Source organism: Scyliorhinus torazame, chromosome 2, assembly GCF_047496885.1.
Source record: "Scyliorhinus torazame isolate Kashiwa2021f chromosome 2, sScyTor2.1, whole genome shotgun sequence".
NCBI lineage: Eukaryota > Metazoa > Chordata > Chondrichthyes > Carcharhiniformes > Scyliorhinidae > Scyliorhinus > Scyliorhinus torazame.
Window position 1 is genome coordinate 240,674,608 of NC_092708.1, and position 27,297 is coordinate 240,701,904.

Here is a 27,297-nt window from a genome sequence, read left to right on the forward strand (position 1 = left end):
CCCAGTTGCCCGCACTTGGCCCATAACCCTCTATACCCATCTTACCCATGTAACTATCTAAATGTTTTTTAAAAGACACAATTGTACCCGCCTCTACTACTACCTCTGGCAGCCCATTCCAGACACTCACTACCCTCTGAGTGAAGAAATTGCCCCTCTGGGCCCTTCTGAATCTCTCCCCTCTCACCTTAAACCTATGTCCTCTAGTTTTAGACTCCCCTACCTTTGGGAAAAGATGTTGACTATCTACCTTATCTATGCCCCTCATTATTTTATAGACCTCTATAAGATCTCCCCTAAGCCTCCTACGTTCCAAGGAAAAAAGTCCCAGTCTATCCAGCCTCTCCTTATAACTCAAACCATCAAGTCCCGGCAACATCCTAGTAAATCTTTTCTGCACTCTTTCCAGTTTAATAATATCCTTTCTATAATAGGGTGACCAGAACTGCACACAGTATTCCAAGTGTGGCCGTACCAATGTCTTGTACAACTTCAACAAGACGTCCCAACTCCTGCATTCAGTGTTCTGACCAATGAAACCAAGCATGCCGAATGCCTTCTTCACCACCCTGTCCACCTGCGACTCCACCTTCAAGGAGCTATGAACCTGTACTCCTAGATCTCTTTGTTCTATAACTCTCCCCAATGCCATACCATTAACTGAGTAGGTCCTGGCCTGATTCGATCTGCCAAAATGCATCACCTCACATTTATCTAAATTAAACTCCATATCAGGGAACCCCTTTCTTTGTATATAACAGGGCATGTCAGATCTTCTGCACTCCCGGTGTAGACAGCAGACTGAATGCACCTGGTTGTTCGGCTGGTGTTTTTGTAAATAAAAGGAATTCTGGTGAAGGGACTTCTGCCTCTGTGAACTTATTACAGCGGCGATGAGAAAAATGGAATGACCCGAAGGAGCTTGCTCATTAGCAGCCACCACACATTGAGGGTAAGCCACTGACAGGCAAAATGCTTTATTTGGGAATTTGGATTCTTTTGACCCTGCAGTGGAAGACTGGGCCCAATATGTAGAGTGGATGAAGTATTTCTTTCGAGCAAATGATATAGTTCTGGATCAAAAACATCGGGTCATTCTGCTGACCGCGTGTGGGCCGGCAGCTTTTGCCATTATGCGCAGTCTCACTTTTCTGGAGGCACCGGACACGAAACCTTTCCAGGAATTGACGGACTTGGTAAAAGAGTACTATGAGCCTATGCCACCACTGATCCTGTGAAGGTACCAGTTTTACTCAGCATTCCGAGACACTGGGGAGTCAGTCATTAACTTTTGAACAAGATTAAGGCGATTAGCCGAGGCTTGCGAATTTGGCCTGACGCTACATGAGATGCTCCGAGACTGGTGGTGTGCGGAATAAATAATTTAGCAATACAGAAATGTCTGTTAGCAGAGGCCAAGCTGGATTGCAAACAAGCATTGCTTTGTCCTTAGAAAAAGCGGCGAGCGGAGCACATGAGTTACAGGGTACTCCGCTGGAGGTAGATGCCCACACCAGTTCAGGGACTACTGCTGGGGGATAGGCAACTGCATAGCCACCCTCAGGAACGACTTGGGGACTAAGGAACCCAGGCCCACTCGCAGAACCGCTCCCAAGCAAGGGAAAATTAGCACCAGACGACAGCCCCTGCAGCTTTTCGCCTGGCAAGATATTGTAGTTGTTGCCAGAGATTGTAGCCAGAGAGGAGAAATAGAAGCTCAAAACCAACATCTTGGAGAAGGACACATAGGCCGAGGTATAGGCGAATGCACACCCGAGAAGCTCCACCTACCTCTGACGAGGAGCAACTAAGTTGTGTAGCGATGGTTAAATCAAAATCCATCCAAGTTTTAACGGACGTCCCACATTAATGGAGGTCGACACGGGAGCAGCTGTATCAGTGATAGGGGAAACAGTATTTAATAAAATTTGGCACATTTGGACGGCACCATACCACCCGGCATCAAATGGATTGGCGGAGAGAGCCGTCCAGACCCTAAAAGTCGGGTTGAAAAAACAATCAGCAGTTTCAGTGGAGACTAAACTGTCGCGATGCATTTCGACTATAGGACAACCCCACACGTCACAACGGGAATAGCACCGGCGGAGCTACTCATGGGCAGACGACTTTGAACCAGGCTGAGTTTACTATTCCCAAATTTAGGCGGAAGAGTAGAACGACACCAAGATGCCCAATGCAAGGGCCATGACAACACTCGCTGAGAAAGGCAGTTCAATGCGGGTGTAAAGGTATGGGTCAGAAATTATGCCAATGGCCCCACATGGGTAGCAGGAATGGTCAAAGCCAGGACTGGACCTGTGTCGTATGAGATACGTGTGGGAGAACATGTAGTAAAAAAGCACCTGGACCATGTGCGGGCCTCGTTTGCTCCCCCAGAACTGACTCAGACCAGCAGACAGAGGAATGTGGAGAGTCCTCCCCGACAAACTATTATGCCCCTCTGGCACCACTGGTGAGGACATCGGACTCTGATATGGACACCATGGATTATGCCGCGGCTGTCCCCCTGCCGCCAGAGGAAAGGGGCGAACCGCCCCTCAGGCACTCCTATCGGAAAAGACGGGCACCTAGCCGTTATACCCCCCTATGTTGGAGGCCAAAGAGGAGGATCCGGACCTGGCGCAGAAACGAAGCAGGAGACCCGTGCGTCACGAGGACCATGGGAGCACCTCAGACTTTGGGGAGGAGGGGTGTAATGACTTAGGCCAGGCCTTTGAGATTGGCCAATTAGAATATGAGTTCCCTGATTAGTGGCACAATCGGGGAACCCTTTTCTCTGTATATAACAGGGAGTGTCAGATCCTCTGCACTCTGTGTAGACAGTAAGCTGAATGCACCTGGTTGTTCGGCTGTTGGTTTTGTAAATAAAAGTAATTCTGGTGAAGGGACTTCTGCCTGCGTGAACATATTACACCTCGGTACTAGCGTTTTCTTGCTTGTATTTGGCAGAGTAGCTTCATGCTTACCATTTACCCCTGAATTATAAATCTTTTGTCAGTAAAATATGAAGAAGTGTAAAAGACCTGGGGCGATCTTCTCCGTAGCCCAACGCCAAAATCGTGTTTGCCGATCGGGCAGAGAGAATAGATTTCCGTGCCAAAATTGGAGCCGGTGCCGTTTTGACTCCGGTCAGCCATGCTCCGCCTCCTCCAAACTGGCTTTGTCATAACACGGCGTTGACACATCATCGGCTGGCCCAGCCGCAATGCCCCGCCCCCAATGGGCCGAGTTCCCGACGGCTCGGGTCACGTGTGGTCCCAACCGTGCAGGAACCCGGCATGACGGCTGCGGACTGTGTCCAGTGCTGCCACACCCAGCCAGGATCCGTGCCGCTGGGCGGCCACTGGGGGGGGGTTGCGGTTGGCGGGTTGGGGTTGCGCACGGCCGATGCCATTTTGTATGCCGCAACCGGTGCACGTTGTCAGCCGTTGCATGCACGGCCTGGAACCCAGCCTTTCTCATGCTGTTTTCAGCACGGGCAGCGGGAGTTTCAGTCGGCCCCACTGCTAGCCCATCACCAGTACCGGAATCAGTGAGGGTTTCACGCCAATTTTTCAGTCGTGAAAGACCACACATGCTCCGCTGGTGCCGGCACTTAGTTTCCCAAACGGAAAATCCAGCCCCTGTTTTTTTTAACTGGGGGCAGTGATTCTGTTGGTGCAATTCTTTTAGTTGAATAGTAACCGGATGACTTGTTTCTGGTGCCGTAGGTTGAGGGAGGTTTTGAACTTTGGACTTGTCATTGCAGGTGCATCGATGGGCCGAAAGGCTCCTTCTGCGCTGTAATCATTCTGTTTTCCAAACCCAGATTTGTACACATTTCATGGCTGAAGGCTGCAGGCCCTATTGCTGCGTAGATTTTATCTGCTCCTATTGTTCACTACTTTACACTGGCGAAAGAGTAGTAAGGTTGAGATTTTGTAATGTTGAAGTTAAAGTGAACATTGAGATAGCCATGGGCCTACCTGCATTATTGCCTTGCACCTGCAACAAAGAAGCATGAATCATGTAGGCTCGGCTACAACTTCCCTTTGCAGTTTGCCTTTATGGATGCTTTGTGTACTACCTCAGTCAAGGTAAAGGAGGTTGTGTGAAATCGGTGGCTTTTCCTGTCTATTTTGTAGGGTAATGCTGAGTAACTTTTAATTTGGGAAAATTTTCTGTTACTGCCAAACTTTCTCTTTGCTCTGCGGCCTGTTTGGAATGTTCAATAATTCTGTCCAGGCATCTCCTGTTGGTTCTCCCGTTGGAGAATTTTTCCTGCCAAAGAGGGCAACTTGCTTTTCACCCATTTCATGCAACAGCTGCCCAGTGCATTGGAGAATTTAGGAACTTTGGTGGCTGCCTTCAGCAGATTTACCATGATCCTTCTTCTATATCACACTGCAGTCCTCTTTAATGTACTTCTTTCAGTCACAAATGAATGGAACTATGCAGCATTCCCTTGCCCTGCACTTGCTGAACTTTTGGTTGAAGGCTAATTCTGGCTGTGAACTTATTGAGCACATCATGAGCCTGTTTCTAAAAATCTGGCAGTGGCAGTATGGGTACAAAGTATACAGTGACCCAGTTTCACCTTTCTAGTGTTTGGACTGGAGAATATGCCTTTCGCAGCAACAATTCATTATCACTTCATTTCCAGAGTTTTAAGCTAAATTCTGTCAATGTCACTTTCCCAGTTATGAAAGTGGAAAGGGCTTGCTGATAAACACCATTTAAAAATCATATTGTGTGATGTTCCACTAAATTTTATTCACAGAATGTAATTTTAGTTTTGCCCACAGGTGCAGCAGCGTCTGATTACACACAGTGCGTAAACCATAATCCGGTTTCCAATAATTACTCCATTTTGCCTACTAATTGGCTTCCACTCCTCAAACCACAAGCCTAGAGGAGGTCCCTGGCTCGAATCCCACCACAATAGGTGGTTTCAATAAAAATTCAATTTTGTTGCCATGGTGCGAGCACTCCTCCACATTTGGTTGCAATGTTCAAAGTCCAATTAGCTTGGCAAAACCCACTGTCTCTCTATTAACTTTGCTTTCAGTTGCCCACATCCAGTCACTTCTGTGGCGTTCAGACTAACTTGTGCAGTTAATTTTATTGCTAAGTTCCAGGAAATGTACTGATTTCTAAATTGTAATAAGTGCAGTCAGAAAATAACAGTTGCTTCTGCTATTTCTTTGGTGACGATTCTTTAGAATTTTGACCCACAAGAAAAATGTAATTATTTTAAAAACCAAACACAGTAAGTTTTATAAGTAGGACACTTTCATTATTAATAGTCGTTTGGTAGTATGGAACCAAATATTGCTGAAAAAAGAACATCAAATGTAAAGAGAACACCAATTTATACTTCGTGAGAAGAGAGTGCTGATTGGTTGGCAAGTGGACTCTGGTTGAGGCCTTGCCATGGAGAATGCACCCGTTTTGTTATTACTTCTCATTATTTCATTGTTACTTGTGAATGTGAGTACAACCTACTCCAGAATTGACACAATAAGGATATCAGTTGTGGGATGTGCAGCATGTGTGAAGGAAGCATGAGGAGCAGCGGCTGGTTAAAACTAAATAAAACTTTCCCTTTATTTTCAGTGAGGCTTGCCAAATTCCAATGCTTGAGAGATTTCCAACATTGAAATGGCTATTCTCTACATAGTGTTCAACTTTAGATGCAAATACTTTAAAATTTATTTTTGTGTCAAAGGTTTATAAATGATACAAATCTGTGAGCAGATGGATATGCTATAATTTTGTGTGGTTAGATACAATTGATGACCTTTGGAAGATTTTGCTAATTATAGCAATTGAGAATGGTGCATCTTAAATAGCCAGGCACTTCTCTTAACTTCTCTGTGGATTATCGCATTATAAAATCCCAGAGTATGTCCTCTACAGTTCTCTTAACTTCTGCAGAGGTATTCCAAGAATCCATGCTGACCACCTGTTTTACAACACCAGGTTAAAGTCCAACAGGTTTGTTTCGAATCACTAGCCTTCGGAGCACTGCTCCTTCTCTCACCTGAGGAAGGAGCAGTGCTCCGAAAGCTAGTGATTCGAAACAAACCTGTTGGACTTTAACCTGGTGTTGTAAGACTTATTACTGTGCTCACCCCAGTCCAACGCTGGCATCTCCACATCATGACCATCTGTTTGTTATTGTAAATTTAGGAATGAGCCTGATAGATATTGAGGCATAGATTTTGGTTGAGATTTTTCACCTGTTCTTGCCGGTGGAATCATCCGGTGTCGCTGCCAGCAACCTCCTGCCAACAGAGGGTGCGAACACTGGGAAAACCCATTGACAACAGCGGGATCGGAAATCCTGCTCATTGTGTTTGCATTTGCCGGCCGGTGACTCAGAGGGGTGGTGTTTAACGTATTGGTTTTCATTTCAGAGTAACCAAAAATGATACTAGTACCATATAAGATTGTGGCGCCATTTGTACTGCAGAGGACCAACTCCACTAAAATAAAGTCAAAAGTTGGTGATTAGAAAATCTATGTATCCATAGATCTCTGAGAGAGGTCATTTCTGTCACCATTGGTATACATAATTAGGTCTATGTAAATTTAGATCTGCTGTCTAGTATGATGAATTATCATTCAATCTTTTTTGGTTGCACTAAATTTCTGATGCAAGTGCTTATGAGACATCAAGTGGCTTTGTTGGTCTTCATTAGAGTGATACATTTCTCAGTCTGCAGTGTAAGTAATGGCAAAGCAAAAACCCTGAAAATTAAGATGGAGTTGAGGTGTGAAATTTGACATCTCGGGTACAAGCTTCCAAGGATTTTGCGTTTCTGCAGATTTTTGCTTTTTGACGTGAAATTCAACTCAAATTGTCTTTTGATACTGTTGTAGTTTTGTGAAACTTAAGAGAAAGGAAATAATCAAGAAACTGACTTCAGGATCTAAAAACAATGTATAGGAACAGGAAAATGCTTCTGCTTAAAAGTTGCAATATTTTTGTCATTTTTGTTTCAGATCTTTTCTTTTGAAAGCATAATCACTCACAACCATTTCATTGTTACAACAAAGTGTCATGTCTGACACTCTTGGGTTTTTCAATTAAATCTCATCTTAGAACAGTACAAGAAAGGAAACCGCAAAAGTAGCAAATCAATGATGCATGAGTCTCCAAGCAAACTGGATATTGGATCAAATATCGTCGGTCACCAAAATGATTTTGGGCACTTTTCTTTTTCAGGATTTACAGGATTCACAGATTACGTTTGTTTTTTTATGATATGACCATAAACAAAATATGACCAGAAAATGTTATTTTTGTTGACAATATATGTAAGCGAACATACTAGTCTAGAAATGTAAACAAGAGCTCACAACTATGAATATAAGCCTCGGAAATATTAAGTAATTGTTCCATGATCCACTGGTTCTTAACTTTTTTTGATTGAAGGACTTTTCTAATGGATGAGTTATTACCTCTGTACCTCTTTCTGAATTATTAATGCCATATATTCATAATATGAAACTGCTAAATGTAAAAAGTGATTTAAAAGTGAGCCAAAACTGACACCCCTATGGTGTGTTCCTTGGTGGGGTGGGGAGGGGGAATGAGCGATCCATGTAAAATGCCATAGACATAAGGGGGACTGGAGGATTCCATCGGTAGCCAATGACAAGCCCTCTCCACTGCTGGAAAACACGTCCCGGAGTGGGTGGGTTGGGGGTGGTGGCAAGGAGGGGTGAGGGGCTTAGCTATTCACTGACTGATATCATTGTGGCCTGTTCCTCATCGCAGAAACGTTTCTTGGTAGGAGCCCAGGGAGACCGGCAGCTTATGGCAGGAGTAGGAGGGTGGTGGTAGGGGAGGGGAACAGGAGGCCGAAGGTGCTCCTAAGAAGCCGGAGGAGAGCATGCATATGGGAGGAGCAGAGTATGTCTCGGGCCATTGCTCACCTTGCTTACTGTTGACCACAGCACTCTTAGGCAGTTACCTGCCTCACTCATCTGTAACGACCATGTAGAAAACATTTCCTTAAAGTGGTCCATGAGCTTTGAATTTTTGTATTTGTAGCCCCCTTTTAATTGAGTGATTCATTTAAAAAAAAAAAAAACTTTGCATACAAACTTCAGACTTAAAGTTAGTTTATAAAAGTAAAAGCGATAAACTGATTAACTAAAATGCAGATACTTAAAGATGAGATTTCATATCAGTCTCTGTGAGATTTTGCTGCAGGCCCATTACTTAAATTCATAAATAAAGGGATTGAAACTGAGGTTCAGTTTAGCAGCTGTGATGACTTTTACAGTTGACTAGTCAGATGTTGACCTTTTCAGGTGGAATCTCTCTCTCCCAAAGTCCTGTCGATTTGTTGAAAAGGTTTTTTATTCCTTACTAATTCTGTGGTCATGGCACTTGCCGACTGCCTGGACTCTTTCAGCAGAACAGCAGTTGATTTCAACAGGTTCCTCCTTGTTCTTCCTTGGTCAAGAGCCCTCTCTGATGTTTCTCAGAGTTCATCCTGGAGGTTCTGCACACAAATGGCTGTCCTCAAACAGACTTTATACAGTTCCAAACTTTAAATGGCTGCTAACCCAAGCCAATTATGGTTCCATATTGTGTATTTAGTTAGCCCCTACCTGGGAGCATAGTTCCATCCACCGTCCCTTTAGCTGAGGTAATTAAACCTTGCAATGTCTCAGCCAGTAGGTTGAATGGTTCTCATTCTCCTGTGTTTGAGCAGATTAAAAAATAGATAATCACACCTCCAGGGAAACCACAACGAGTTTCTATTTGACTTTATGAAAAGTGAATTTCATATGTCTTCACATATCTGGATATGTCTGTGGTAGTATGTATTGGGGGTCATGTGGGACTGGAAGCCCTAATGTCATTGGCTGACAGATCCCGGGTCCTGGTTGGCCGTTGACCTCTAGCTCCGCCCTGAAGGCGAAGTATAAGAAGCCGGAGTCTTCCCCCGCAGGCCAGTTTACTATCGAGCTGCGGGTGAACAGACACGCTTAATAAAGCCTCATCGACTTCACTCTATTCGTCTCACGGAGTCTTTGTGCGCTACAATTTATTAAGCGTGCCTAAAAAGTACTATGGAGCTCAGGATCATTCTGGAATGCCTGAGGATCAGCCCCCACGCAGTGAACGCGGCAGCAGCCTTCAAGCACTGGCAGACTTGCTTCGAGGCCTACCTCAGAACGACCACCGGCCGGGTCACAGAAGACCAAAAACTGCAGGTCCTGCACTCGAGGGTGAGCACGGAGATTTTCTCCCTCATCGAAGACTCGGAGGATTTCCAGACGGAGTTCGCAGCACTGAAAAGTCTCTATGTCCGCCCAGTTAACCAAATCTACGCTCGCTACCAGCTCGCGACGAGACGGCAAGCTCCCGGAGAATCGATGGACGAATTCTACGCCGCGCTGCTGATTTTGGGACGAGCCTGCAGCTGCCCGTCGGTGAACGCAAATGAACACACGGACATGTTAATGCGCGATGCTTTTGTGGCAGGTATGCAATCCTCCCAAATCCGCCAAAGGCTTCTAGAAAAAGAGTCGCTAGGACTCTCAGAGGCACGGGCCCTAGCAGCCTCCCTAGACGTGGCCGCGCGTAATACCCGCGCCGACAGCCCCGACCGTGCGGCAACCCATTGGGCCCCGTACGTACCCGTCGCGGCAAACCCACTACCCCCCCACGGACACCCCACAGGCTTGCGCGGTCCAAACGCCGAGTTGCACCGAGGGCGCCCGCTGTTATTTCTGCGGCCAGGCGAAACACCCCCGACAGCGCTGCCCAGCCCGCGCAGCTATCTGCAAAAGCTGCGGGAAAAAGGGCCATTATGCGGTTGTGTGCCGTTCCCGCGAGGTCGCCGCTGTCCCGGGAGCACAGGGAACCCTGCAAGCAGTTTACGCGCCCCAACCCCCCCAGCACGCCATGTACGACCCGCAGGCGCAGCCGCTCTGGGTCCCGACCACCGCGGTCCCGGGTGAACTGGGAGCTCTGCACGCCGCTTACGCTCCCCAACCCCCCTCCCCGCAGCCCATGTATGACCCGCCGCCGGCGCTACCGCTTTGGGTCCCGGCCAACACTCTCCACGGAGAGGAGGGAGTTTTGCGCATCCCTAACGCCACCCTAACCCCCACCCCACGCCCCACGCCTGACCCGCCGGCGCCACCTACTTGGGCCCCGACCACCGCTGTCCCCGGTGAGGGAGCTCCGCGCGGTCCTAGCGCTCGCGGTCCTAGCGCTCGCGGTCCTAGCGCTCCCCAGCACACCATATGCGACCCGCAGACGCCGCCATTTTGGGTCCCGGCCACCACGAGGGGAGGCGGGGCGCCGATGTGCGACCCGCAGACGCCGCCATTTTGGGTCCCGGCCACCACGAGGGGAGGAGGGGCACCGCCATCTTGGACCGCCCCAGACCTGTACGATGCGTGGGGGCGGCCATTTTGTCCATCCCCGACGCCATCTTGGACGGCAACAACGGACCCCACTCCACTACTACAACCACGTCTCGCTTCAATTACGCTCGATCAAGCTCGGCCCCGGACACTCCAGACGACGACGACAACGGTGCTAATAAACGGCCACGAGACGCCATGCCTAGTCGACTCCGGGAGCACGGAGAGCTTTATACACCCCGACATGGTAAGACGCTGTTCCTTGACCACCTATCCCAGCGCACAAAAGATTTCCCTAGCTGCAGGATCCCACTCCGTACAGATCCAGGGATTCTGCATAGTTACCCTAACGGTGCAGGGGAGGGAGTTCAAAAACTACAAACTAAACGTCCTTCCCCAACTCTGTGCCCCCACCTTGCTGGGATTAGATTTCCAATGCAATCTACAGGGCCTTACTTTCAAATTCGGCGGCCCAATACCCCCACTCACTATCTGCGGCCTCGCAACCCTCAAGGTGCAACCCCCGTCCTTGTTTGCGAACCTCACCCCGGATTGCAAACCCGTCGCCACTAGGAGCAGACGGTACAGCGCCCAGGACCGGACCTTCATTCGGTCCGAAGTCCAGCGGCTACTAAAGGAGGGCATAATCCAGGCCAGCAATAGTCCCTGGAGAGCGCAGGTGGTAGTAGTGAAGACAGGGGAGAAACAAAGGATGGTCATTGACTATAGCCAGACCATCAACAGGTACACACAACTAGACGCGTACCCTCTCCCCCGCATATCCGACATGGTCAATCGGATTGCCCAATACAAAGTCTTCTCCACCGTGGACCTCAAGTCCGCCTACCATCAGCTCCCCATCCGCCCAAGTGACCGCAAGTACACAGCCTTCGAGGCAGACGGGCGATTATACCATTTCCTACGGGTCCCTTTTGGCGTCACAAACGGGGTCTCGGTCTTCCAACGGGAGATGGACCGAATGGTTGATCAACATGGGTTGCGGGCCACGTTCCCGTATCTCGACAATGTAACCATCTGCGGCCACGATCAGCAGGACCACGACGCCAACCTCCAAAAATTCTTCCAGACCGCCAAAGCCTTGAACCTCACGTACAACGAGGTCAAGTGCGTTTTTAGCACCGATCGGCTAGCCATTCTGGGCTACGTAGTGCGCAATGGGATAATAGGCCCCGACCCCGAACGTATGCGCGCACTCATGGAATTTCCCATCCCGCACTGCCCAAAAGCCCTGAAACGCTGCTTGGGGTTCTTTTCATACTACGCCCAGTGGGTCCCCCAGTACGCAGACAAGGCCCGCCCCCTAATACAGACCACGACCTTCCCTCTGTCGACAGAGGCTTGCCAGGCCTTCAGCCGCATCTAAGCGGATATCGCAAAGGCCACGATGCGCGCCATCGACGAGTCCCTCCCCTTCCAGGTCAAGAGCGACGCCTCCGACGTAGCTCTAGCGGCCACCCTTAACCAAGCGGGCAGACCCGTGGCCTTTTTCTCCCGGACCCTCCACGCCTCAGAACTCCGCCACTCTTCAGTAGAAAAGGAAGCCCAAGCCATAGTGGAAGCTGTGCGACATTGGAGGCATTACCTGGCCGGTAGGAGATTCACTCTCCTCACGGACCAACGGTCGGTAGCCTTCATGTTCGATAATGCACAGCGGGGCAAAATCAAAAACGACAAAATCTTAAGGTGGAGGATCGAGCTCTCCACCTTCAACTATGAGATTTTGTATCGTCCCGGAAAGCTGAACGAGCCGTCCGATGCCCTATCCCGCGGCACATGTGCCAACGCACAAATTAACCGCCTCCAAACCCTCCACGAGGACCTCTGCCACCCGGGGGTCACTCGGTTTTACCACTTCATCAAGTCCCGCAATCTCCCATACTCTTTAGAGGAGGTCCGTACAGTCACAAGGGACTGCCACATCTGCGCGGAATGCAAGCCGCATTTTTTCAGGCCAGATGGAGCGCACCTGATTAAGGCTTCCCGCCCCTTTGAACGCCTCAGTCTCGATTTCAAAGGGCCCCTCCCCTCCACCGACCGCAACGCATATTTTCTTAATGTGGTGGACGAATACTCCCGCTTCCCTTTTGCCATTCCCTGTTCTGACATGACCGCGGCCACAGTCATTAAAGCCCTGAACAGCATCTTCACACTGTTCGGTTACCCCGCTTACGTCCACAGCGACAGGGGGTCCTCTTTCATGAGTGACAAGCTGCGCCAGTTCCTGCTCAGCAAGGGCATAGCCTCCAGCAGGACGACCAGCTACAACCCCCAGGGGAACGGGCAAGTAGAGAGGGAGAACGGCACGGTCTGGAAGGCCGTCCTACTGGCCCTACGGTCCAGGGACCTCCCAGTTTCACGGTGGCAGGAGGTCCTCCTGGACGCTCTCCACTCCATCCGGTCGTTATTATGTACGAGCACTAATCAAACGCCTCATGAGCGTCTCCTTGTTTTCCCTAGGAGGTCCTCCTCTGGAACGTCGCTGCCGACCTGGATGGCGGCCCCAGGACCCATCCTGCTCCGAAAGCATGTGCGGGCACATAAGGCGGACCCGTTGGTCGAAAGGGTTCACCTCCTCCACGCGAACCCCCAGTACGCCTACGTGGAGTACCCCGACGGCCGACAGGACACGGTCTCCCTGCGGGATCTGGCGCCCGCCGGTAACACGCACCCCCCCCCCCCGACACCATCAACCCAACCCCCCCCTTCCTGCCACCACCGCACCCCGCGACCGCCCCCTTCCCAGGAGGATCGGTTCCCCTCCCCTCAGCACCGACCAAGAATAAAGCCCAAGCTGAAACCGTAAGGCTCCTGGAGGCGACAACACCGGTACAAGCACCACCACCACCGGGGCCGAGGCGATCGACACGGACGGCCAGACCACCCGACCGACTCGTGGCGTCGATCTAAAACTAAATATGGACTTTTCACAAGAACATTTTGCTTTTCTTCCCATACCCGCTGTAAATAGTTGCAACAGGACAAAATTGTACAATACTGTATTGCCTTGTGAATGTTTTTTTTTTCCTCCCAGGACCAGCCCTGTAAACCCTTACCACCATACGAAGCGTCACCCCGCCGGGTTCATTTTTGACAAGGGGTGAATGTGGTAGTATGTATTGGGGGGTCATGTGGGACTGGAAGCCCTAATGTCATTGGCTGACAGATCCCGGGTCCTGGTTGGCCGTTGACCTCTAGTTCCGCCCTGAAGGCAGAGTATAAGAAGCCGGAGTCTTCCCCCGCAGGCCAGTTTACTATCGAGCTGCGGGGGAACAGACACGCTTAATAAAGCCTCATCGACTTCACTCTATTCGTCTCACGGAGTCTTTGTGCGCTACAATGTCTACCTGCAGCCAGTTTGTCAACATTGGAATCTCAAAAGGTCAGGTGACTTTTGGCAGCTATCTTTGTAGCTCCTCATGTCATTTAAAGAGAAGAAAACATTTATAATATCACAACTACACATTTATGACACATCCATAAGGTCGATCATAAATCGTAGATCCCACTTTGAGAACCACCGGTGTAGGCTTTGCACTAGTTATGCGCATCATTCGTATACTTGCCAGGAAATATCGACTTATGTGGGCTTTTGTTTTACCTGTCTCAATGTATAAATTGGGAAAAAATGATAAAGCAATCATGCAACTGCTGCAGAATGTTTGAGACTGTTTGTCAGATCTTCTGTGTTAGCAATCACTCCACAGCCCAGGAATGTAGCAACTATCTGCAATGGTAAGGGGCTGCGTAAGCAAATGCAGTTAATTATTATTCAGTTCACACTATGCAGTGCATTTCAGAGGAAGATTTAAAATCCAGACCCATAGAAAAAAATGTCCAGCATTATATAAGCATTCCTTCATTTGAATCAACCCATCAATGCAAGTTGCACATGACATGTTGGCACTATCAAAAGAATTGTTGAAAAGCACCACTATCCATAAAATGTCCCGATTTACTCGCTTCACTACTTCCACCTTAATATGCTTTTAAAAAAAAAAAGTACTTTCGAAGTATATAATTTTTTAAACTTTGGAACATACACTGTTGCTATTGCTTCCCTTCCCATCTTCAAGGTGCATTCGAACTCAGTAGATTTGAGGATTAAATTCTATCCTTCAGGTACCTTTGTGCAAATCAGCAGAGTGGTCGAAATGATCTGGCTTCCTGAAGCTGAGTCAGAAACTTTTACTCACTGGTACATTTGCTATTTGAGTCACTATCATTGCCCCTCCTATTTCTTCCCTTCTGAATTATTCACACACACACACACACACACTCTCTCTCATATATATGGACAAAAATCACGTCTTTTGAGTTTTTAAAAAGTCACTTGATATTAATTTTACTTCAGCCGAGCTGCGTTTCTTGGAGTTATTTGCTGGGTGAGGAAACTGCATGTGTAATCAAAAACCTCCAGGGCCTTGCTCCTCCGTATCTGTGCAGTCTCCTCCAGCCCCACAACCCTCCCAAGATATTTGTGCTCCTCTAATTCTGACCATTTGGATATGGATTTGTTTATTGTCACGTGCATGGAGGTACAGGGAAAAGTATTGTTTTGCATACAGTCCAGACAGATCATTCCATACACGAAAAACATAGGGCATTCATAAATACACAATGTAAATACATAGACACAGGCATCAGGTGAAGCACACGGAGTGTCGTTCTACTCAATAGAGAAGATGTGTGAAGAGATTAGATCAATTCATAAGAGGGTCATTCAGGAGTCTGGTAACAGTGGGGAAGAAGCTGTTTTGGAATCTGTTAGTGGGTGTTCTCAGACTTTTGTATCTTCTGTCTGATGGAAGAAGTTGAAAGTGAATAAGCCGGGTGGGAGGGGTCTTTAATTATGCTTTTTTAAAATAAATGTTTTTTATTGGGCTTTTGAACAAAATATATTTACCGTTATGTATACAGATTAAACATATGTATATATAGAAGAGAAGGGCACACACAAACATACCAAGAAAAAAAAAGTAATAATAAAAAGGAAATAAAAAATTAAATAATATAAATGGTAAGGTATTATGCACCAGCTCAACAGCAGCAACTCTGTACAATTGGCAATATTATTTACAACACATATATGTAGGCATCTGTTTGGGGGGGGGGGGGGGGGGGGGGAGGCTGGGGAGGTAGATATACATTTGGGTGCCGGAGAAACAATTACAGAGGACAATACTCAAATGGGTCTGGTGTTGGTGTTGTCACTTGCTTGTCCTGGACGGGTTTCGCTGCCGTTGTCGTCTCGCGCTCACCTCTGCTTCAGCCGTTCGTCCCGTCTTTCGCCTGGATTCTCCTTATTCTCTGTTTCTGTAGATGCCAAGTTTGTTATCGTTTCCCGTGCCCTCCTTCCAGCTAGCATTCCCCCCCTCCCCCCTCCCTGGTTCTCCTCTATTGTTCCCTGTCTCTTCACTCTTCCCCCCCCCCCCCCTTCTGCCCCCTCCTGTGGTTCGCCTTTCTTTCCTCTTTGGTTTAGCTGTCCCCCCCCTCCCTTTCCCAGTCTATCTCTCTCTCTCATGCCTTGGCTACTTTCCCCTGATTCTTGGTTACCTGGCTATTCTTCTTCTTGTTTGTTGACCACAAACAGGTCCCGGTACAATTGGGTGAATGGCTCCCACGTTCTGTGGAAGCCGTTGTCTGACCCTCGGATGGCAAATTTGATTTTCTCCATTTGTAGGGCTAGCCACCCCCCCCCCCCCCCCCCCGGATTTTGTTTTTTGTAGGGCCTTCTTTGGGATCCTGCTAGTGTGGTGGCTCCCCTCTCGGGAGTTACTGTCTCGCTTCTCCCCTACCCGGCCTCTGCGGTTTTCTGCCCGCTCTTCCCCCATCCTACCCTGCACTCCTCTTGCTTGCTCTCCCTTCTCCGCGACTCTCGGTCCCTCATGCTGGGGCCTGGCCTCCCACCTGAGGCGGTCCCTCGGGTAGTGGTTTGCTTTTTGTTCAGGGTGCGCTCGCCGTGGCGCGGGGACTTGGCGTTGCCTCATCCCCCCCCCCCCTCCCCACCCCCGTCGACGTGTTGATGCCCCTTGCCAGGGGCCCCTTATTTCTACCCTAGCTGTTGGTTTTTCAGCCCGTGTTCCGATACAAACTTGTTTGCTTCAGCTTCTGTGACGAAGTATTCTCTTTCTTGGTATGTGACCCAGAGTTTTGCTGGGTACAGCATGTTGTGTTATGCTGCTTCGTGTAACATAAGCTGCTTCCTTGATGTATGCTTTGACAAAGGAATCCCAGACTATGAAATGAGTTCAACTTGTTGATTGAACTATTAACACAGTTCTTAAATGAGTTTGACTCTGCTAATCTAGCTGGAGTAACTCAGTCTATCTTTACCAGCCTGCTCTAAGCCACGTGCTGGGTATGACGCTGTTGATCAACCCTGATGTACTCTCTAGATGTCTGTCTGTGTGCCCTGTCCTTTTATATGGGTTGTGAAATGCCCCCTTGTGGTAATTCCACCTCTGGGTGCCCTGATTGCCCATTGGTTGTGTCCTGTTGTAATGACCCTTTGGCTATATGTCTACATGTCATGACATCTCTGGTGCTCCCTCCAGTGGTTACTTAGTTGTAGTGTATTTACATTAACCCCTTGTATATATACAGTGATGCATATCACCACACAGCATACCAAAATGCACGTCTTTCTTGTGAAGAGCTGCTTTCGCTCTATTGAATTCGGCGCGTCTCCTGGCTCGGTCTGCCCCAATGTCCTCGTAAACTCTAATGAAGTGTCCTTCCCATTTGCAGATTCTGTTTTTCCTGGCCCAGCGCAGGATTGTTTCTCTGTCTTGATACCAGTGCAGTTTAGCTATAACTGCCCTCGGGTGGTCCCCTGCCTTGGGCTTCAGGCGCAGCGACCGGTGTGCTCTGTCCATTCCTGGTGGGTTGGGGAAAGTTTTCCTCCCCACTAAGTTGTGCAGCATTTCGGCCACGTATGCTGTGGGATTTCTACCCTTGATCCCCTCTGGTAAGCCCATTATCCTGACATTTTGCCTTCTCAAGCGGTTTTCCTGATTGTCCACTCTGCCCTTCAGGCTCCCATGCGTTGTGCCCAGTCTCGCCACCTCCTTCTCCAGAGCCATGATCCGATCGCTCATGTCAGTCGCGGCGTTTTCCAGCTCCTTAATGGTCGCCTCTTGGGCTTCCAGTCTCTCCTCTGCTCTGCCCAGGGCGAGCTGCACCTCCGCCAGGGCCATGGCCATTGCTGTCTGCACTGCAGCCTGCATGTCTGCTCTGGCCTCAGCCTTGTTTTCCTGCTGATATTCCATCAACGCCTCGGCAAAGGTTCCAGTTCCAGTTCTCCCCTGGCCCGTGGGGAGAATGCTCCTGTCTGTCGAGTTCTTTGTGTTGCGGCGAATCTTCCGTTCTGCCACTCCGTGCGGCTGATTAGCTCGTCTGAACGGGCTCGCCTATTGCCCGTCTGCTTTTGGTGCCCTTTCTCCCTCTGCTTTGGCTCCCTTCTGGCACTTATTTTTTTTCTTCCCTTTTTTTTCTTTTCCCCTCCCCTTTTCTCCCCCCCCCTTCTCTCTTTTAATTCTTTCTCTTTAAAAGTTTTCCTTTCAAAATTTTGTTTTGAAAAAGGGGAAGTTCTTTTTTTTCACTCACCCAGGGTCGAGAGAGAGAGGCCTTTGGTCGGGCCAGGAGTCCCTCTTTGTTCTGTCGCCTGCCTTGTGGTGGGGGGGGGGGAAGGGTCGGTCTTTGCTGCTGGGTCGGTCCCCGCTTTGGTCCAGGCCGCCACTCGTCTTACCCCGCGTTCTCCTGCCGGGGGGGGGGGGGGGAAGGGTCGGTCTTTGCTGCTGGGTCGGTCCCCGCTTTGGTCCAGGCCGCCACTCGTCTTACCCCGCGTTCTCCTGCCGGGGGATGGGGAGACGGTTCGCTCCGCTCCTGAGCGCCCAGATCTCCCACTTTAATGTGCTTTGGAGTCCGGGTTCTTCTTCGCCCCCACTCTCTTGTTGCGGGCGAATTTGCGCGCTTGGATGCAAGTTCTCCGTGAGGAATGGGATGCAACTTTGTTCCCCCCCAGGAGCTCCTCCACCCGCGACTGCTCTCTTCCCTGCCGGAAGCCGAATCTGGTCTTTGATTATGCTGCCCGCTTTCCCAAGGCAGCGGGAGGTATAGACAGAGTCAATGGATGGGAGGCGGGTTTGCGTGATGGACTGGGCGGTGTTCATGACGCTCTGTAGGTTCTTCCAGTCTTGGGCCGAGCAGTTGCCATACCAGGCTGTAATGCAGCCAGATAGGATGCTTTCTATGGTGCACCTGTAAATGTTAGTAAGGGTTATTGGGGACATACTGAATTTCCTTAGTTTCCTGAGGAAGTATAGGCACATTGTGCTTTCGTGGTCGTAGCATCGATGTGGGTGGACCAGGACAGATTGTTGGTGATGTGCACATCAAGGAATTTGAAACCGTCAATCATCTCCACCTCGGCACCATTGATGCAGACAGAGGTGTGTACGACACTTTGATCCCTGAAGTCAATGACCAGCTCTTTAGTTTTGCTAACATTGAGGAAGAGAGTGGTGTCAATTCACCACTCCAGTAGGTTCTCTATCTCCATCCTGTACTCTGACTCATCATTGTTCAAGATCCGACCCACTACGGTCACGTCATGAACTTGTAGATGGATTTGGAGCCAGATTTTGCCACACAGTCGTGTGTGTATAGGGAGTAGAGTAGGGGGCTAAGTACGCAGCCTTGTGGGGTCCCGGTATTGAGGACTATCGTGGAGGAGGTGTTGTTGTTTATCCTTACTGTTATTGTCTGTGGGCCAGGAAGTCGAGGATCCAGTTGCAGAGGAAGGAGCCATGTCCTAGGTTTTGATATGAGCTTCACTGGGATTATGGTGTTGAAGGCAGAGTTGTAGTCAATGAATAGGAGTCTGACGTAGGAGTCCTTGATGTTGAGATGCTCCAGGGATGCGTGTAGGGCCAGGGAGATGGTGTCTGCTGTGGACTGTGTGGGTTGTGGCGGTATGTGAATTTCAGTGTATCAAAGCATTCTGGGACTATGGAGTTGATCTGCCTCATGATCAACCTTCTCAAAGCACTTAATAACGATTGATGTCAAGGCCACCGGACAGAAGTCATTGAGGCACAGTGCCTGGTTCTTGTTTGCACCTCTATGATGGTGGTCTTCTTGAAGCAGGTGAGAACCTCAGAATGGAGTAGGGGGAGGTTGACGATGTGACCAAATTTTCATTGCTACACCATTGGTGGCTCTGCCTTAAGGTGCCTCGGCCCCAAACTCTGAAATTCCCTTCCTAAACTTTCCTACCTCACTTTGCTCCTTTAAGACACTTCTAAAACATACATCTTTGACCAATCGTTTGGTCATCTGATCCCCTTTGTGTGGCTCGGTGTTGTACCTTGTTTTATAATGCTCTGGTGAAGTGTCTTGGGGTGTTTCATTACATTGAAGCTGCTATATACATAGATATTGTTGCTGTTGGTTGATACCGTTACATCATAATGGTATACTTTTACGGGTCCTTTTCTCCTCTTCCTCTCCTTGGACTGGATTTATGACTTGCAGTACACTGGGTTAGCATTTCATGGCGTGATTTGCATTTTGTGACATGGGTTCTCAGAAACAGGTAATCCATAGCACAAAACAGCACCAGATTGTCATGTAGAATGTGTGAGGACAAAAAGTCTGAGAAAAGAAAGGAAAAGTAAGATTGCCCAACATCGGGCAGTCTATATCTGCTCTGCTGCTGACCTGCCTTCTTGCCACTTCACTGATGGTGCACTCTTTCCTTGTGAGCGATGCTTCAAATTATGGTGTCCCTCCTGCATGTGTCTGCTCCCTTTTATTGTGTGCCAACTTATCCTACAAAAAGGAAAGGGGTATATATTAGTGTCTGTCCCAACAGAAGAGTTTGAAAATGTGTGCATCAGAGCAGTGTGGTGCAGGTGATGTATGATGGGATATATAAATGTGGGGAGTAATAGTGAGGACAGTAGCAAGTGTGCAAGTAATAGCAAAAGGAGTTGCAATGAAGTGCTGCTGCCATTGTAAAATCATGGTGGAATCTGGGGAAGGACAGCTAATGAAATGAGCAGAAAGCAAGAGAAATAGGAGTAGGAATTTTACCTTAGTGGCTCTGGTCAGATCACTAAATTATTTTTGATGTCTTAAGAGGTGCCTAGGTACATTCACCTGCTCTGTTACCATGTGATTTGCCCTGGCATCCTCTTCTGTTAGCTAGGAACAGGGCTTCATGCTGACCACCTCTGCAAGGACTTGCATGATGTTGCTCATGAATTGAGAAACTTAAACTCATCCTGAATCTTCCTTGTGCCAAGTTTGAGGTAGAAACCACAAACAAAGTGTGTCAGGGTACTGTGGTGTCGGTGGGGCATGAAGATTGCTATAAGTGAGGGGAGTAATCATAAGGAAAGTAGCAAGTGTGCAAGGAGCAACAAAAGAAGGTGCAATGAAGTGTTGCTGCCATTGGGGTAGAGAGATGGAATCTGGGTGGGAAGCTGCACAAGCTTTGCACTTGTGGTTTATGATGTCGTCTGAACCGTGATGAATTGGTACCTTACATCATCTTCCATTTTCTGTGTTAAGAAACAGAATTGTCAATGGTTGGGCAGCATGGTGGCGCAGTGGTTAGCACTGCTGCCTCACGGCGCTGAGGTCCCAGGTTTAATCCCGACTCTGGGTCACTGTCCGTGTGGAGTTTGCACATTTTCCCCGTGTTTGCATGGGTTTCGCCCCCACAACCCAATGATGTGCAGAATAGGTGGATTGGCCACGCTAAACTGCCCCTTAATTGGAATGAATTAATTGGGTACTCCAAATTTATTTTAAAAAAGAATTGTCATTTGTTGGGATTACCCCCCCTCCCCAACCCAGTGGCCTATTTTCCGGTGGTGGAGACTAATCACCATTGGCTGCCGGCGGGATCATCTGGTCCCACCAAGGTCTATGGTGTTTTGTATGGCCCACCCCTCCGCCAGGGAACCTGCTGTGGCGGGTTGCCTTCAGCGCTACTGGAATATCCCACTGGCGGGAAGGACTGGAAAATCCCATCCAGTTATTTGCATGGCAATTGTTATTTGGCTTCATTGTATCATTTCAGTAGTATTTTAATCTGTCATTTAGTACAGTTTTTTATTGCGATGTATTACGACGACTGCAAGATTAAAACCCGTCTGGTCCAACCCTGGAATAAAGTGTGGTTCGATAAAGTGTATCTTATTTTAATCTCTCAACCATTCATAACTCTGTACATAATAGGTACAAGGTAATTACTGTCTTGAGAACGGATTACATAACACGTCACATTCTGTTCCTGTTACACAAACCTGCCTTAGTTTAAATAAATATGGCATATTAATGATGGTGTTTGCGGGGGGTTGAAATCTGGACAGCAAAAAATGGAAAACTACCAAATATTTCCCACTGGTTCTCGACCTGGGAGGGAGTATAAATCAAAAGCAGAAGAAATTAAACTCCCAAAATTATTTGCTGGGTGAGGAATAATATTGGATTAATTATAACATGCTCTTGCTTTAAGCAACTTTATAAATTGAGGGTGACTATCAAATGACTTAGAATCACTTTCTGTATCTCAAAATCATTGTTGTGTTTTTATTGCAATGATTATTTAAGATGGAGGATGTGTGCAGTTTATTTTGTGCAATTGTTTTTGTTTGTGGAGATTGATGATCAAAGCATGTAATATGAAGAATTAACTGTTGTGAGCAAATACAAAAGAAAATTGTGTTCATAAGTATATAAATTGTGAAATGGAACATTATTCATTCAGACATTATTCGCTGATGGAAGATACCACAGATGCTGCATTTTACTTACCCCGGTCGAGTATGGCTTTGGTGGCAGTGGCATGCAAAATAAGGCAGATGCCCACTCCACTAGCTTCCTGTCCTGACCCAAGCTAACCCCCATTACAGGAGGTGACAGGTATCGAATTAGTCCGCCCACCATATTTAAATAGGTTTTAAAGGATTAATTGTGTTGTTACCATGCAAATTGACTCAAATAAGAATAAAACAGTTGGTGTAGGTAGTGGGGTGTGAGTGGGCAGCTGAAATTTTAAAATAAATTTCAAAGGGCGGGTAGTAGTTTCAGGCTCAGCACAGTGAACTCACTGCATTAACTCTGTTTCTCTCCCCACAGATGCTGCCAGACCTGCTGAGCATTTCCAACACTTTCTGTTGTTTTAAATTTCTAAATAGCTGCATGTCTGGTTCATTTTATTGTGATTTTTGCTCTTTTATTTTCAGATTTGTGAGACAACTATGCTATCTAGTTTCCAATGTTCACCTTAAAAAAAAAAGTTTCACATTTTCTGCTCTTCTCTCCACACCCAAGTTCCCTCTGTAAACAAAACAAGCACATTGAGAGCCACTCCAATGCCTCTGTCAATGCTGCCGTGCACTTTTGTAAAACAGCCAAGAAAAGGGAGGGTGTGGGCTGACGCTCACTCAGAGGGATAACCGCTGCAAGAGTTGTCTCGGGGATTTGCTGATTTGTAAAAAAAAAAAAAAAATTGTGAGGGAAAAATTATGCAAAAATGTGTCCAGATAGCACATTCAAACACAAAAAGTCTCCAGACACCTTCTTAAATTCTATTTCATCCCACCCTGGATCGAGGTTGAAGCTGAAGCGTGAAGGCTGCCTGACCAATCTGTCTGACTGCCTGCCAACCATAAAAGCCGTAAGAACGCCACGGGCAAGAAGCCGACAATGGAAAAATCCATTGACCTCGGGCGGGATTCTCCGGTCGCCGGGCGAACGTGGCCGGCGATTCCCGCCCCAGATAATATGTTTTTGTGATGTGGATTTAGGGATAAATGTTAGTGAGGACATCAGGGATAACTCCCTGCTCTTATTCAATGTAGTCCCATGGAATCATTTACATCCACACCAGAGGCAGAGCCTCCATGAAACATGGTAACTGGAAAATGGCATTTCTAGCAGGGCAGCAGTAATACACTTAGCCTAGATGTGGAGTGAACTTGCACCCATCTGATGTAGAGACCTATTGAGTCATGACTAACACAGAGGAGACACTAGAGAAATTCAGGCTTAATAGCCTTTGATCTTAAAAATAATTTTGCAGGAGAAAATGCAGTATGCTAATAAATGGCAGGGAAGAGGAATCCAGAATATTACTGTAAATTAAACTGAGACTGAGATTAAGACAAAGGGTTAAACTTGGAAAAGCTACTTTTGGGATTGATATCAATATTTTTTCACGTACAATGCAAGATGATTTTGCGGGGAGGGGGGTCGGGGGAGGGGGGGGGGGGGGGGGAGGTGTGCAGAAAGACAGTGAATTTCCATAACATTTTGAAGATTCTCCTTCGGTAGCTGTTGTGAAAGAGTCCGAGTGTGATTGTTCTGTGCCAGGTTTAATCTGGTAAATGCAATGAGTTTACTGCGGGTGAGGATCGACACCCAGACCCAGAAAGAAAAAAGACATATTTCTCCAAACACTGTTATCCCTCCCACATCTAGAATTCATGCGTAAACTCTCAAACCTGGTGCTGGGCTTCCCAAAAGCTCCTTCCAACGAGAGGACCGAGAGAGAGAGACAGAGTGTGTAAGCGGAGGGCTTCAGGGTGAGGATCTGTGCTCGCTTCTCAAAAGAAATGGGAACAGAGTCTCTTGGTGGATGACCCTGAAAAGCCACTCAATTTAAGTTTAGTTGAGTGAAGAGTCAGATTGATTGGTGACCACCCAATGTCCTGTTACTCAGCTTCAGTATTGTCCTTGTGATGGTTCCAAATTACAGCTAACCATCTGTTTGCGATGTCTGTCAATCTGCCAGTCCACTCTGCTTCTCACTCCTGGGCCATACATTCTCCCGTATCTCACCTCACATAGACCATTTTCATGGAACTTTTTCTGGTTGCGATCCTGCTGATCATACCCAGTAGTTGGGATACCTATGTTAATTTCAGGATGCGCTGCGACCCTTTTTATACCTGTCCATGACCCACCCGTGGGTCACAATCCCCACTTTGTAAAAGCCTGCCTTAAAACTGCTCAATCAATTACATCATCACAGTGATAGCGCTATACAATCCAATAGAGCATCCTCAGTGTGAAGGTGAGACTTCATTTCCACAAGGACTGGGTGGTGATCATTCTTACTAGCAGTCATGGACAGATGCATCTGTGACCAGTAGCTTGCTGGATGAGGTCCAGTAGCTTTATCCTTCATATTGGTTCTCTTGTCACTGTCTGAAAGCTTAGTCGGGCATATCTTTCCTTCAGGAATTGGACAGCATGGTCAGTGGTGGTGGCACCGAGTCACTCTTTGTGAGGGGCATTGAAGTTCTCCACCCAGAGCATATTGTGTATCCTCAGTGCTTCTTTGAACTGATATCAACAAAGAGTAGTATATGGATTCGTCAGCAGGGATGGGTGGAAATTAGGAGGAGATTTGTTTGCTTGTGTTTGACCTGATGCTGTGAGACTTCATGGGGTCCACAGTCCATGTTTAAGACCCTCATCCACACGTCTGCATGCCACCATTCTACCACCTCTGGGTTTTCCTGCTAGTGGGACAGGACATATCCATGGATGGTGATAGGAGTCTCTGGGATACTGGCTAATGTTTGACTCATCTGTGGGACAGCAGTCTGACCTTTGGCACAAATTCCCACATGTTACTGAGGAGAACTCTGTACCTAGTGCCTATGTTGAGCGGATGATCTATCCATGTTGCATTCTTATTTGATACACTTGAGTGGCTTGCTAGGCCATTCCCGAGGTCAGTTCAGAACCAAACACATGGATGTGGGTCTGGAGTTGACGGGTCTCTTTCCGAAAGGGTATCAGTGAACCATTTGGGGTTTAACGACCATCATATAGCTTCATGATCACCATGACGGACACTAGCTTTAATCTAGACATTCAATTGTTTTTTTTCTCTCAACTGAATTTAGATTCACAATCTCGATGGTGAGATTTGACCTTGAGTCTCTAGATGATTTGTCCAGTTAGATATCCAATACATCATCACACCAGCCTGACACCCTGTTGTTCCTTCATGCGGGGAGCATTATCAAAATGTTATGAAACTTCCCTATGCTTTGCATTATTGGAGCGCAAGAACAATGTTTTGCAATTACTCTCCCCTACCGTTGCACATTGGCAGCAGATGCACTGCTGCAACTCACCTAAGCTCCTTCAATAGCACCTTCCAAACCTTGCAACCACTATCACCTGCACGTTCTTCTCCAACCCACATACAATCCTGGCTTGGAACTATATCGCCGTTCCTTCATTGTCACTGGGGCAAAATCCTGGAACTCCCTCCATAACAGCACTGTGTATGTACCTACACACCATGGACTGCAGCAATTCAAGCTCACCATCACCTTCACAAGGGCAATTAGGGATGGATAATAAATGCTGGCCTAGCCAATAACACCCACACTCCGTGAAATAATAAAAACAGTCTTCTCCAAAGCAACTGCTTCCCATGCGTGCACTCCCACAGAAATTATGCTGAGGACCGATATTATGTGTATGTGAAACAGCTTTCAAATAAATGTGCCAACACCTCTGCATTAACGGTGTAATTGTGAGCTTGAAAGTAGTTAATTGCTGTTTGTATATTGGAATCTCATGCCCTAATTTCAAAATCAATTTAAAACATTTTCCTCCCCCCGTCCCCTTTCCCTTTCATCCTGGGGGTTACCATTGATCAGAAACTGAACTGGACTAGCCATATTAATACCGTGGCTACCAGGGCAGGTCAAAGGCTAGAAATCTTACGTCGAGTAACTCACCTCCTGACCCCCCAAAGCCTGTCCACCATCTACAAGCCACAATTCAGGAGTGTAATGGGATACTCTCCACTTGCCTAGATGAGTGCAGCTCCAACAAAACTCAAGAAGCTCACCACCATCCAGGACAAAACATCCCATTTGATTGCTCCCCCTTCCCCAAACATTCAAACCCTCCATCACCGAAGAACTGTGACAGCTGTGTGTACCATCTGCAAAATGCACTGCAGTAATTCGCCAAGGTTCCTTGGGCCACTACCATCTAGAAGGACAAGAGCAGCAGATACCTGGGAACCCCACCACCTGGAGGTTCCCCTCCAAGTCACGCATCACCCTGACTTGGAGATATATAATAATAATATTTCTTAGTGTCACAAGTATGCTTTCAATGAAGTTACTGTGAATCGCCGTTCCTTCACTGTCACTGGGGGAACATCCTGGAACTCCCTCCCTAACAGCACAGTGGGTATACCTATACCTCAAGGACTGCAGTGGTTCAAGAAGGCAGCTCACCACCACCTTCTGAAGGGCAACTAGGGATGGGCAATAAATGTTGGCCTAACCAGCGACACCCACATTCCATAAATGAATAAAAAACAATTAATTTGCTAAATATGACTTCTCTAATGTGGTTTTATTAATTATTTGTATGTCACCGAAAGAAATATTGGCTTTATGGTTCATTTTTAGTTGTATATCAATTTCACCCCTCCTACACATTTTTGTTCCTGTGATGAATTAAACTTGCACTACATTCAAAATCTCATTCATGTGCATTAATTTTCAACAAAGACAACCAGTGCAAACTGCAATATTTGCCCTGTAGTATTCCATCTGCTGTCTCCTGATTGTTGGAGACCTACATTTTATTCCACACACCTCTGTGAGCAAACAGTAAGTGACATCACTCACCCGATTATTACCAGAGGGCCAGTGTGAAATAAAAGCCCAATTCACTTGCAACTCTTTTCAAGTGCGGAGATCAGGTGGAACAGTGCTGTTAATGGAGTCTCGACACCCCGCTCAGTCGGTTCGTAGGATTATGCTGGCCTCTCAGGAACTCACTCAAGCAGACCTGGGACATTGCTAACGTGGGGAAGAT

At 47.6% G+C, this 27,297-nt stretch overlaps 1 protein-coding gene and 1 long non-coding RNA gene across 5 annotated transcripts in view; one reads left to right on the top strand and one right to left on the bottom strand.

The window, feature by feature from the left end:
- Nucleotides 1–27,297, top strand: part of LOC140396798 (spectrin beta chain, non-erythrocytic 1-like) — a 320,773-nt gene that overhangs the window by 70,717 nt on the left and 222,759 nt on the right. The window lies entirely within an intron of this gene.
- LOC140396823 (uncharacterized) lies at nt 14,918–27,266 on the bottom strand. The gene is made up of 3 exons (XR_011936640.1): nt 27,108–27,266; nt 20,140–20,250; nt 14,918–15,217 (listed from the first exon to the last, which is right to left on the bottom strand). It is a non-coding gene; the product is annotated as an uncharacterized lncRNA (long non-coding RNA).